The 12,834-nt window shown below is 46.4% G+C and overlaps 1 protein-coding gene across 1 annotated transcript in view; it reads left to right on the plus strand.

Annotated features, from left to right (window-relative positions):
* Window positions 1-12,834, plus strand: part of DHX15 (DEAH-box helicase 15) — a 257,979-nt gene that overhangs the window by 37,211 nt on the left and 207,934 nt on the right. The gene's annotated exons all lie outside the window — the stretch shown is intronic.

Raw genomic sequence — 12,834 nt, forward strand, 5'->3', positions numbered from 1 at the left:
TACAACTCTTTCGAATACTGTTTATTGCATTTACCTTGACAGTAAGAGCTTGATTGTCATTTCTTTGAATATGAGCAGAACTTGCTATCTTTATTTTGCATGTTCTCTGTACAGTAATGCTGCCATTAATGTTTAAATACTGTACTGTATCAGTTTTGTTTTGGAGCATGACATGATCTTGAATTTGCTCTCTCAGTAGTAGCTGTGTGTGATCAACCAATGTTAACTGTTTCAAAACCGAACTGTAATTTGTCCATCTGTGAAATTGTGACTACTTGTGCAGTTGGGAGGGGGGGACTTTTTATAATCCGTTGTGAGAAACAAATAGTCTGGTGAACCAATTTAGCAAAGTGATATTTTGCTCTATTTTAATAGATGATAGGCTGGTGGTGCTATTTCGGACTACCTTTGAGCTGTTAATTTGCTCAATTATGACAGCTCTGGAGATTCCTTATAAATATTTAGATGTGGTACAAAGTCTCCTTAATGCCCAACGTGACAGTGGACTACTGTAAAACAACAAGCATTGAAAATGCAATAGTTCTCGTCTTTGATTAAGTTAAAGCCATTTGCTTTGCTAATAGTATTAAATAGCAAAGCAAATTGCTTTAACTTAATGAAACGTGAGACCTATTGCATTCTTAATGCTTGTTAATGATTCGCAGGGTCTCCAGGCATGGTTTACCAGAGTGGGGAAGCGCACATACGGAGGCAAACAACATTTCAGCCACACATTCAAGCAAAAGCATACACTTCACAAATCAAATGGTATACCACGCCGGCTGCTATACCCTGTCCAATCAACCTTTCATGTGTGAGGGAAGCACACCTGCCGGTAGTCTGCATTCCAATACTGAGGGCCGCCACCTTCTGTGGTGGGAAGCGTATTTGTTGATTTTTTTTTCCCTCTTGTTTTATAAAGCACAAACTTGACCCGAATATATGATCACCAGTTACATAACACAAGGAAACCTTCATTTTTTTTTTTTTTTTTAAACGCAGGTAGGTGAAGCAACTTGCCCAAAATCACAGGATGTTGAGCCAACGCTGAGATTCCCAGCTGTTTTCCCAGTTCAAACGCCTGCAGTTCTGGCGTTAGTCCACATGATATGGAAGTGAAACGTGTTTTGTCCTTACTGTGAATGTATCGAGTCCACGCACCTTTTTCTGGTACATTAAGAAACAATGACTGCACTTGAATCAGTTCTGTCACAAGCGCTTGATTAACAGATACACATGCTAAACTTGACTAAAAAAAGAAGCATTGACCAAGTCAGAAGGTCCCACCTACCTTTTAATTACATAACCCAAACTTTTGGTTTTGCCAGTGCTTTTTACTGATGCTCTTCGACTTCGGCTAAGAGAAAATCATGCTCCATTTTGAATGCTGGGTGGCATTGGCTAAAAAGAGTTGCTGCAGCGCGATGACGTGTGCATGCTTCACCATGCAAGTGCACATATGCATCAGAGGGTGGGTGCCAAACTTGAGGTGGAAATTAAAAAAAAAGTTTCAAAAGCGGATCGAACAAAAGAATAGTTCCAGTGGCAAATACCAGCTGCCCAACCTCACAAAAATATTTAAAAAGCATTAGAAAATATGATGGCGGTGACGGTAAGAGTGGAATGGAGCAGAAGTCAACAAGGGAGTGAGTGGGGGAGCAAATAGGAGCTATGGGGTGGGAGAAGTAGAAAATGAAAATAAAAGTACAAAGGAGATAAAGCGAAAGATGGGAGGAAAGACTGGAAGAAACGGACACACAGGAAAGAGTGTGTGGATAGAAGCCAGAATAACCAGTTCACAAGGGTGGGGGGGGGGAAGGTGGGGTGCAAAAGGGCCTGGGCCAAGGAACTGACGGCGGCGTATGGCCGCAAAATAGTTTCTCATACAGTCCATTGTAATAACCCCTGTAGCAATCAGTAAGTGAGAAATACTTTACTGAACTGTGCCAAAATGCGATTGCCCAAATCTTCAGCCTTCACATAATGGAAGAAGGAGGGGCGGGGGGAGGGAGAGCTAAAGCACGCCGCCATGCGCCCGTGCACATCTCTTGTCCATACGCGTGCACATCTTTTGTCCGCCCGTCCACATGGAATACGTATCGATTCCAAAAGGCCCTCACTTGGCGAGAGCAGGCAAGCACGCTACTAACTCCATGCGAGACCTAAAAGGGTGACTAGAGCAGAATAGCAGATATAAGAAAGGTATGAAGCTGATTTCATGGTATTTTAGGTTTTGAAATCAATTTTGTTTTCTGAAAATATGCTGTGCGAACATGATTAGCCAAAAAAGAAGTACGTTTCTGAAATTCAGGAATTTAGCCTTTCTTGATTGCTTTGAAAGGTTTAGCTTAAACGGCATGTTTAAAATGCATTATCAAAAGTTGTTGGTCTTCGTGGGCCCTAACCTAAAACTTTCATTGCCAATGTTGCCTAGAAGATTTGAATCCTGTTCCTTGTAATACTGTCCCTAGTCTGAAGGGGCTCTCTCAAAAATTGTAAATTAAATCTAAAAACAGGAACAATTATCAAACTAAAGATTAAAAGCATACAGCAAAATATACGAAATGTATTTGAATTGTACTGTTCAGATTTATTCAATTAACTTACACATAGCTTTTGTATCTTTAAATAACTGCAATTTTCTCTCAAACATTTAGCCTTTCCTCTTGCGTCTATATTCTTTTTTTATTTCAAAATATTTTATTGAAAATAAATTTTACATATACAAAAACAAACAGTTTGTCTTATTTCTTGGCAGTTTCGACAAATGTGTACTGTTGGGGGGGGGGGGGGGGATGTGTGCTTACTGCCTCAGGTGGGCGTCAGGGCTTCCCACATGTCTTCCCTGGCGGTATGGTTCGCCGCCTGGTCTTTAGCGGTGATGTTGTCTGCCCCCCGTAGGAATGTTACCCAGTTGAACTAGCGTTTGAAGGTGGCTTTGCTAGTGTTTTTCCAGTTCCCCAGGATTGTTTTAACGGCTGCCGTAAGCCGAACATCGACTAGTTTGCGTTTTTCTTTGGATTAAAGCTGGGGTGCTAGGAAGGGCGTGGCTATACCTTCTCGGCCACATTGTATCTGGCAGCCTGTGATCGTGTCTATGAGGTTGTAGACTTTGTTCCAGAATGTTTTGACTTTGGTACAGTCGTATAGCATGTGAGCTAGGTCTCTCCTTGCTTTATGGCAATTCCAGCAGGTGCCGCTTTCGCTCGCCCCCACTGTTTCTAGCTTCGCTGGTGTCCAGTGTAGCCTGTGTAATATCCAGTATTTTGTTTGTGCTAGTTGTGGGGTTACTTTGTTTTTGGACGCCGATGTCCATAGTCTAGCCCTCTCATCTTCGTTTAGTGGTCTCGGTATTTCCTCTTCCCAGAAAGCTATTGTTTTGTTGTTTAGAGTGATGGTGCGTGGTGTGATTAGTTTGTAAATCTGCGCTGTTTGGTGGCCTGTCTTGTTTAAATTCTGTGAGTACTGTATGATGGTGGGTTTGTGTTTCGAGCGGTTTGCTTTGGTGATGAAGCAAAAACCACATCAGTCGAAGAGGCCATGCACCACTCTCGACAACCCAAATTATTCTTTTACCCTTTCTAAATCTTTGGTTACTCCTGTCTGTCTGACTTGCCCCACATCATGGTTGCTTCTTGATTCCCTCAAGTGAAACCAAAAAATCTTAGGTTTCAGCTGGTAGTATATGTGTCACAGAATTTGAGATTGTGACTTAGACCGCATTTTGCCTTCATGCAATCCCACCGGTGATGCTCACTCATTGATCAGAGGCATCTCTGGCTTCGACTTAGGTAGTGCCATGTTTGGATGTCTACCCTCAAAATTATTGGTTGCTCTCAAAGCAACAATATCTTTGCTGCTAGTCTTGTGCTCAAGCTAAAATGCTTGGACCACATCTTCTGCTACTAGCTAGTCACTCCTGAGGCGGAAAGGCAGGAGGTTTGTTTAGTAAAGTTTTACATTGTTTTAAATTGTGTTCTTTGACATAATTCCTGTGCGTTATTTTGCACAACTGCACACTTGCATATTTGCACAGTTCCTTCTCTTTACCTGTATCTGTCGATTCAGGAAAGTTCAGGGACGCTAGGCAACACCGGAGACTATCGCCGCCATTTTAGGGGTATTTCGCAGCGGGCTAGTTGCTGGGCGTAGCTGAAGTATAAATGCTTCCCCCAGCTAGTACGCGCAGCGGACGTGCGCAGCGGGTGCACCAATGGCATGCTGAAGGTGCGCCAAAGGTAAGCCCGTCTGCGCCGGGACAGGGCCTAGGGCCTTGACCCAGATATTGTCTCCCTCAAAGGGCAATCATGTTGAGGAATGAACGGTTTGAGTGACCATGGCTGTACCAACTTACAACAGTGATCGCCCTGGGAATGTGGCGGTTTCGAAGGAGCAGTTGATCGTCCAACGTAGGTTGGGTGCAATGGCCGTTGCGGCTCTGTGAAAGTTAAGGGGTGGGCAGGGGTCTCCTAAGTGGATGCTCTTCATGGTTTTTAAGGTGTCTATTGTCGTGAGCGGGGTCCGAGTAAGCAGGGTCTTAGTGGTGTCAATGGAGGTGGGATCTGGAGCGGTGCAGAGATGTTGGTTGTCGAAGTTGTCATAGATTGTCTTGATCTTGAAGTGAAAAAAGGTGCTGAGTCTGTTGCAGAAGGTATTGGGAGGGTAGGACGTCTGTTTTGCTGCCGAATTTGGCAAATTTCTTGATGATGTAAAAGAGTACTTTAGAGTTGTAGGTGTTGGTGAGGATTCTGTCTCTGAGGAAGTTCTTCTTTGTGGGTGATGTGCTGTGGTGGCTGCTTGTAGGTGGTGTGTGTTTCTGGGGTTTTGTTGTTCCATGTCTTTTTGAGTCTGCAGCAGCGCTTAGATTTTTGGAGTGCAGTGGTGAACCTGCTTGCTTTCTTGATGTCGTCCTTTAGTTTTCTTGAGGGGGTGAGGTTGCGTACCGCAGTGTTAGCGTCTAGCATCGTCGTGGTGGGGTGCTGGTGAGGGCACAGGTTAGCTGGTCTTTGGAGATTTTGTTCCAGCTTCTATGGGGGAGGCGGTGGGCGTGCTTGTGTACAGTGGGCTTTCTGAAGAAATGGATGCAGTGGAGGTCTGTCCAGAGGAGTAATGTGGTGTGGCTGTAGGTAGGAGATGCCGTTTCCTTCTTTGTGTGTGTCCCGCTGTGTGCGTGGGGGCGGTGACAAGTTGCTTCAGTCCTAAGTTGGCGAGGTTCTCTAGGAGGGCGGTGGTGTTGGGGTCGTGGTGGTCGTCCAGGTGGAAGTTTAGGTCTGAGTAGGATGTGGTCTGTGGAGGCGAGGGCATGGGGAGTGATGAGATCGGCGATGGTGTTGGTGAAATGAGCACCGGGAGACTTGTAGATGAGGGTTCCGCGGCGAGTTGTTTTATGGTCAGTCTAGATCTGGAAGTGGAGATGCTCCATTAGGGTCGTAGTGTTGTCCGGACGGGTGGTTGTCATGCCGAGGGAGCTTTTGTGGACTATCACAATGCCTCCTCCTGGGCTGATCTTTATGCAGGATTTTGTATCCGGCGGGAATGGTGGTTCTCTGTCTGGAGCGGAGTTGGCGTTGGTCCATGTTTCCATGAGGAAGGCGACATTGGGTGTGTGGGTTTTGAGCAGATCCCAGATTTTTATAGCGTGCTTGTGTAGAATGTGCACGTTGAGGATGCATTTGAGTAGTTCGTGAGCTGTGATATCCGGTAGGCTGGGGGATCCTGCTGGGGTCTGGATGTGGGTTAAGGTGAAGCGGCAGTGTCGACAGGCGATCAGGCCTTGAGTGTTGCTCGTCGTTGAAAGATGGCAGTTGTTGCTGCATCCGGGTTTGAGAGCGTGGAGGGTGCTGGAGTCTTAGCAAAGACTGGTTTGAGGACCAGGGTCCCTGGCACCGGTCCTGGATGGGGCAGCCATTAAGTAGGGGTTGGGGGGAAAGCGGTTAGCTGTGAAGCGGGAAGGGGCAGCAGTGGCAGCAGTGGCTGGGAGCACGAGCGAGTAAAGAGAGAAGAGGGCAAAAGAAAAGAGGAAAAAGAGCGGAGTGCTCGCGCACTGGGCCACCAGGGATGAAGCGCAGGCGGGAGCTTGCGGGTGGAGGAGGGCTTTGAACACTTAACCAAACAGAGCTCAGGGGCTCAGAGGGCAGGCTTACTGGTGGAGCTGTGTGGGGGGAGAGCAGTCACACTGACCAGGTCATGGTCTAGCCCAAGTAAAACAAGTCACCTAGTCCGCACTGCTAGCCCGACTTTGCCTTTGAAACCAATGGCAAAGTCACCACTTCCCAGTATTAGTTTGCATGTCACCCCTCTGGCCAGACTATCAAGCTCTAAAGGCAGGACGCAACATATGAACCAGGCAGGACGTGTGCTCTACATGCCCTGGCAGCAAAACACTAAAAACTGCAGTTTTACTGTGGAAAGACCTGCTCGTCCAATAGGCAAATGCAGGGTTACACACTGACCCCTCAGTTGTAGTAACTCCTGAACAGTGCGACTAAAGTGAGCCCCCCCAAGCAGCCCCCTTTACCAACCCCCTCAGGATATTGCAGCATAGATTTGCAAATTTTGTGGCACAAAAATGCAAATTGTGCGGCATTTTTGCGGCACTTTATTTTCCTTGTAATCACTGTTTTAGCCTTAAATTAGACCTGGGCAGTTAACTTCGCTCCATTCAGTTTTCTGCACTTCACACTCCGCGTAGTGCAGAAAACTCTGCTTCGCGTTGTGCAGCAGAGGTTTTTCCCCGCTCAGGATAGCAAACAGTAAGTAGAATTTATACCCGAGTTGCAGGAATACAGCACAAACTGCAGTTAACACTGCACTCTGAGGTTTTTTGTAATTTTGCAGAGTTTTGTGTAGCAAAACTCCACGAACTGAGTCCAGGTCTACCATAAATTATTGCAAACTGTTTTAGCAGAGTATTCCAATTTGAAATAGGGTTTGTTTGCTATATTCTCCTTTGTGCTAACATTCTGGATCACAGGTTAAGTCCAGGACAATAGCACAGGGTTGCTAGTAGTGGTGTCCTCTGTGGCATTGTGCTCACGTGGGGCTAGCGACTCCAAGTCCAAGATCCGCCTCCTGTAGGACACCACATTTTGAAATCTTACCAGATTGGTTTAGGAAAATCGTAATTGCTAAGAGAAACAGTCACTAACAAAACAAGTCCGTATGGCTCTTGTATAAAACATACATGAAGAGGGACACAACAAACTGGTACAAAGGCACAGATCATAGCATGGCTAACAACGTCCATTTTAAGGAAGCCCTGCTAACATATAAGCGCACAGTCCACTGGGTGAGGGGGGGAGGGGGAGCACTGATTGTAGTGCTCCCGGGGTTGCATACTTAGACCTCTGTTGCACCCAAGTTCTCTTTTGCCTAAAGTTAGAGATGTTTTTTCTCGCCCCTCTCCTTTGTTAGTTGCTTCATTTCTTTCTTGTTGCTGCACTTCCTGAATGGATTTGTCGTCGCTTTGACCTCTGGAGAGAATCCTGCGTCCATGTGTAAAGCTTGGTCTGACTTTTGGAGTATGGGGGTAAGGGTCATACTCTGTTGCTTTGATTTAAGGGGCTGAGTAACTTGAGATTGATCTACAGCAAATTGTGCCACCCCACACGGGGGGGGGGGTCCCTAGAGATGGTTTTATTGTAAATAGGAGGAAGATTTTTTTCTCCAAGGCTGGGCTTGGCTGTTTATTACATTTGAGCGGCGCCTTCCGTGCACGCTTTCTTTCCCGTTTTGTAGGTTTGGCAACCACCGCTGGCTTCAAGGGGCTCTGTGAGGTGTCTATTTGGGGGTCTGTTGTGTCCGGTTGTTCCACTTTCTCTGTTTCGTTGTTGCTGATTTCTTCTATTATTGATTTAGAGCATTTAGTTTTTTCCTCTGATTTGGCAGTTTTTTGGAAGTTTTTAAACTGTTTGCTGTTGCAAGATTGTTTTACTGCCCTGGGTCGGTGCTGAGACCAACCTCTCCCTTGAGCCTATCACCTTTGGTGTTTGGTTGAAAAGTGAGTCCCCCTCGTAGGATGTTTTAAGTTAAGTTTTTTATTTGTTTTTTGCCTATCGCCACTTGGCGGACTGTCCCCGATCTCATTTGCGCGGCCATGAACTGGGACCTGATCCTGTATCTTCACACTTATAGACAAAAGACTCCGTGGCTGGCTGAGGACCGTAGTTTAAATGAATTTTAGCTCCGGCTGGGGGGGTTGCTGAGGGGTTAGTCGTTAATTGAGGATGATTGTTGCAACTGTCGCTTTGAATTTTTTCCCTGTTAATGCAACGCTCACTGTGCAGTGGTTATTTCCCCCTTCCAGGTTCGCTATGTGGCGTTATGCCTTTTTCCTGGCGGATGATTTTTAATGATGTATAGCAACATTGTGGCCTGACTTGGCAATATGTGGAATGAGGGCTTGGCTAGGTCTTCAACGCTCGCTCGCCTTTTGCCTCTACCCTCACCACCTCAAACTTCTTCCCGCCAGCAGCCTCGCTCTGCTAGCGCCAGCAGGCCACCCTACCAAAGCCCCAAAGCAGTTCACTCTGTGGTTCGGCGGTCGCTATGAGCAGAGTAGAGCTTCGCACGCGACACCTACCCGGTCGGTTGCGGCTGTGAAAAACCTGGGGGAGCAGGCTTGGACAAGGCGATGCTGGCGTTGCAAACCGCAGGCCCCACCGCCCGCAAGCCGCTGCCGAGCCCCCAACTCCACATCTCTTGCAGCCCGCACTTCTCAGCTCCCTGGCTCCTCGCACCACTCCTCACACGGCCATGTACAGCAGCGGCGGGGGGCGGCTGGCAGCGGCAGGACTCTGTACCAGGCGGTTGCTCACGAGTTATCTCGGCAGTTGCCCTTCCGAAGCTCCGCTGCCACTCCGCTAGTCCGCCTCTACTGCTTGGCTCATGTAACTGCTGCTGCTCTGTTCGCTCGCTTGGTCGGTCGGTCTGCTGCAAACTCCGAACTGGCTCCGAACTACCACGCTTGGATAATAATGACCATTAAACAACATAACAGTATGGCCTATTACAGGATATGAGCCTTGGCACAGACTAATAGAGAGGGATAAATACTCTCTAAACTACCTATACAAATATATATGGCTCATATTAGATGGTAGGGAACCTTGTATTCGAAAACAAAATTGAAATATGCACTCATAACGGGGACCTACATTTATAAGTGTTAACTATGTTTAGGTAGTGTTATGCTGAGGTTCTGCAGTAAGCTATTCAATAAATCATGTTATGTGCTTACATAACTATTTTAACCCTCTACTAGATCAACGACCATGGTGTGATACTCGATAGAAGGTAGAGTTGACACACACACACCACACTTAGAGCCCTCTGACTGATCATTCTGATCAATATAAACATGTGACAGTCAAGAAATAGAGGCCTAAGTATCACATTCTTTTATCTGTACACTTGATATAGCAGAGTGACTGTTGTTTGATCCTGATGAATGCCCTGATCATTGTTGTCGTTATGGCAGAAACATGTTGATCTACAGATAGGGTATACATTCATAACCCTACATTCACTTGCATTTTAATCACTACAACTTAGGATGGAAGAATAAAGTTGTAACCCCTAACTAGGTGGTTTTTAATACACTTTGTTCACATATCTTTTTTGTACTCTGCCCCTCCTTACCACATCGAGTTGGTAGAACAAACACGTGCTTTGCACTCCAGCTCCTTCCCTCTTGGGTTAAGTCGTAGCCCACACGGGGTTCCTTGCGGTCACCGTGTGTTGGAGAAACCCAATGATGAATCATGTCACCCTCTGGTGAGTGAGGGTTTTCGTCCACAACTAGGTTGTGCCCGTTCCCCTTTTCTTCTTATGTACACTGTGCACCACAATGCTACCCTATTTTTAGTGTGAGCAATATGAATTGGGTAGGTATATAGGATAGACATTGTCTATTTTGTAGCATAGTTCTTCCTCTAGGCCCTCCGGTGTGAGATACATGCTATATCATTTGCCGTCTCATTCCACCCTGGTAAGATGGTACTACCAGGGCGGACTCAACCCGCGAGGGGGCAGATAAACCTGAGGCGGTTCTTAGCTATGTCTTATCTTTTCTGGATAATGCTCTGATCTAGCTTACTGATTTAAACAAGCATTTGCAATGCAATAGGTCTCGCAATAGAAAAGTTTGAGCTTTTGGTGTGTAGAATGTAAAAAGAAATTAATTTGTCTTTCAAAATATAAAAGTATTAATTTTGTTATTAGAATGCCAATAGTTATAAAGTTAGCAAATGTTACATCTATAGCATTAGTAAAGGTACATGTTTAGTTTTCCCCTGTCTTACATGTTTTGATCTTGTTAAAACATTGTGATTTGTCAGAACAGAAGTGAAAACATTTAACAGCTTTTTATGACATTTGTAATAAAGCTTGAAACATTGACAGAAAATATTTGAACCAGTTGTTGTTGAATGGTTGCACAGATTGATGCTGTGGTAGCGTTGAGTGATGTTGTTTTGGGGACAAGTGATGCTGTGGCGTTCGGTGATGCTGTTGTAGCGCATAGTGATGTTGTGGTGCCCCTGAGTGATGCTGTAGTGGTGCTGAGTGGTGCTGAGTGGTGCTGTGGTGGAAGTGTGCACTGCCGGCAGGTGGTGTGCCTGGTGGAAGCGTGCACTGACGACTGGTGGTGTGTGTGCCTGGTGAAAGCGTGCACCGACGGCTGGTGGTGTGTGTGTGACTGGTGAAAGCGTGCACTGATGGCTGGTGGTGGTGTGTGTGCCTGGTGAAAGCGTACACTGACGGCTGGTGGTGTGTGCCTGGTGGAAGTGTGCACTGACGGCTGGTGGTGTTTGTGCCTGGTGAAACTGCACTGACGGTGTGGTTGTGCGTGTGGTTGTGCGTGTGGTTGTATGTGTGGTTGTATGTGTGGTTGTATGTTGTATGGCGTGCGTGAAACTTAAAGTCCGGCCGGCCGTAAAAAAATAATTAGGGGAGGAGAAGCCCTGTGATGTGGTGTCACGGCCTGGCGGCCGTGAAAAAATGCAATTAGGAGAGGGGAGAGTGGTGGTGAGAGGGGAGAGTGGTGGTGAGAGGGGAGAGTGGTGGTGAGAGGGGAGAGTGGTGGTGAGAGGGGAGAGTGGTGGTGAGAGGGGAGAGTGGTGGTGAGAGGGGAGGAGAGAGTCAGGCCTGGAGAGAGTGAGGAGAGGGGTTAGAGAGGAGAGAGAGGCGAGAGAGAGGTGAGTGAGGAGAGGGGTTAGAGAGGGATTGGAGAGGGAGTGTAGTTGTGAGTGGTAAGAGGGTAGAGTGTTGAAAGGGGAAATGGGGAAAGGAGAGGGGCGAGTGAGGAGAGGGGAGAGAGGAGTGAGTGAGGAGAGTAGGATTTGAGAGAGGGAGGGGAGAGCAGATAGTGTGTGATAGACAGAGTGAGGGCGATAGTTCGCTCGACAGATTAAGTGTATTTATGTGGCATTGAGTAGAGTGTAATTATGTTGCGTGTAATCATGTGGCACCTAGTTGTATTTGGAGTGCATGTTGCATTGAGTGCAGTGTAATTATATGGCATGAAATTATGTGGCACTGAGTGGTATTTGGAGTGCATGTTGCATTGAGTGCTGTGTAATTATGTGGCACTGAGCGGTATTTGGAGTGCGTTGCATTGAGTGCAGTGTAATTATATGGCGTGTAATTATGTGGCACTGAGTGGTATTTGTAGAGTGAGGGCGGTAGAGTGAGGGCTAACATGGCGGCCAGGCTGAGGGGTGAGCACATTCAGCGGTAGTTTAAGTATGAGGCTGAGGGTGTCACAGAGCCCTGTTCACCCAAAATATGTCTCATAAGTGAAATTAAATGCCAGGACAGAAGGATTAGACTGTTAATATTGTAGCTATTATACATTCAGTCTGCAGACATGCACACAGTGTTAACTGAAGTTGGTGCCATTGTGATACTGCTGTCAGTGCCTCCTGACTTGTTTCAGCTTCATGCCAAGGCCTGGAGTCAGCTGCATTACGCACCCTGTATAGGTAACTCTGGGAACTGTAGCTACAAAGAATTAGTGAGTCTGTCATCAGTCTTGCCTGAGCTCTTGCATAACAATTTGGCATTCAACTACATGTTAAAAATACAGTATGGTACAGCATCAATAAAAGTTAAATAGAGGTATATGGGAAGTTGTGGTGCAGTAATTTTTTGCAGTTTTATATAAGCGTGAACTCGGCCCAAAATTATTGGAGAGCATTACATGAGCACCAGTTATATTACACAAAGGCAGCAGCTCTTGCCGTTAATCTACTTCGGTTCCCCTTCAGTGTGCTTGGGGCAGGGGCGCCGGAAGGGCACTCACTTATGTTATAGTTGCAGAAGGTTCCTCGCTGGACCCTGAATCTGACTGGCACTGGCCTGAGGCAGAGAGTACGCTGGGGGAAGGAGGCTGGGCTGCCTTTGATGTGGTAGAGGGAGGGGGTGGGCTGCCTGGTTAGTGCGTGTGTCAAGGTACTGCTGGTAGGTTAAATCCTATCCCCTTCTCTGGAGCGCTTCGATTGCTGCTGGCAGGGGGAAGCATGTGGGGAAATGCAAGCTCGTGCACGAAGGAGCTTGTGGTCACGTGATTTCACGTGAACTGTTGAGAATCCGGATCGTAAAAAGTCAGCTTTTGGGTTGACAACAATAGGTCCGAGTGAACTCGACATAAAAACCTTGTATTAAACCACAAAAGTATCCTTTAATAAGGTGACATCCTATGTTTATTAAAAAATCACCAAAGGGGAAAAAAGCCGGAGGAAAATATTGGTATAATGAACTGTATCCCTCACCGTCTGGAAATAAATCTCACTCCAACATGTTTCTGCCTATTATAAGCCTTTGGGTGTAAGACAT

This window comes from Lissotriton vulgaris, chromosome 3_2 (genome assembly GCF_964263255.1).
Source record: "Lissotriton vulgaris chromosome 3_2, aLisVul1.2, whole genome shotgun sequence".
NCBI classification, from domain to species: domain Eukaryota; kingdom Metazoa; phylum Chordata; class Amphibia; order Caudata; family Salamandridae; genus Lissotriton; species Lissotriton vulgaris.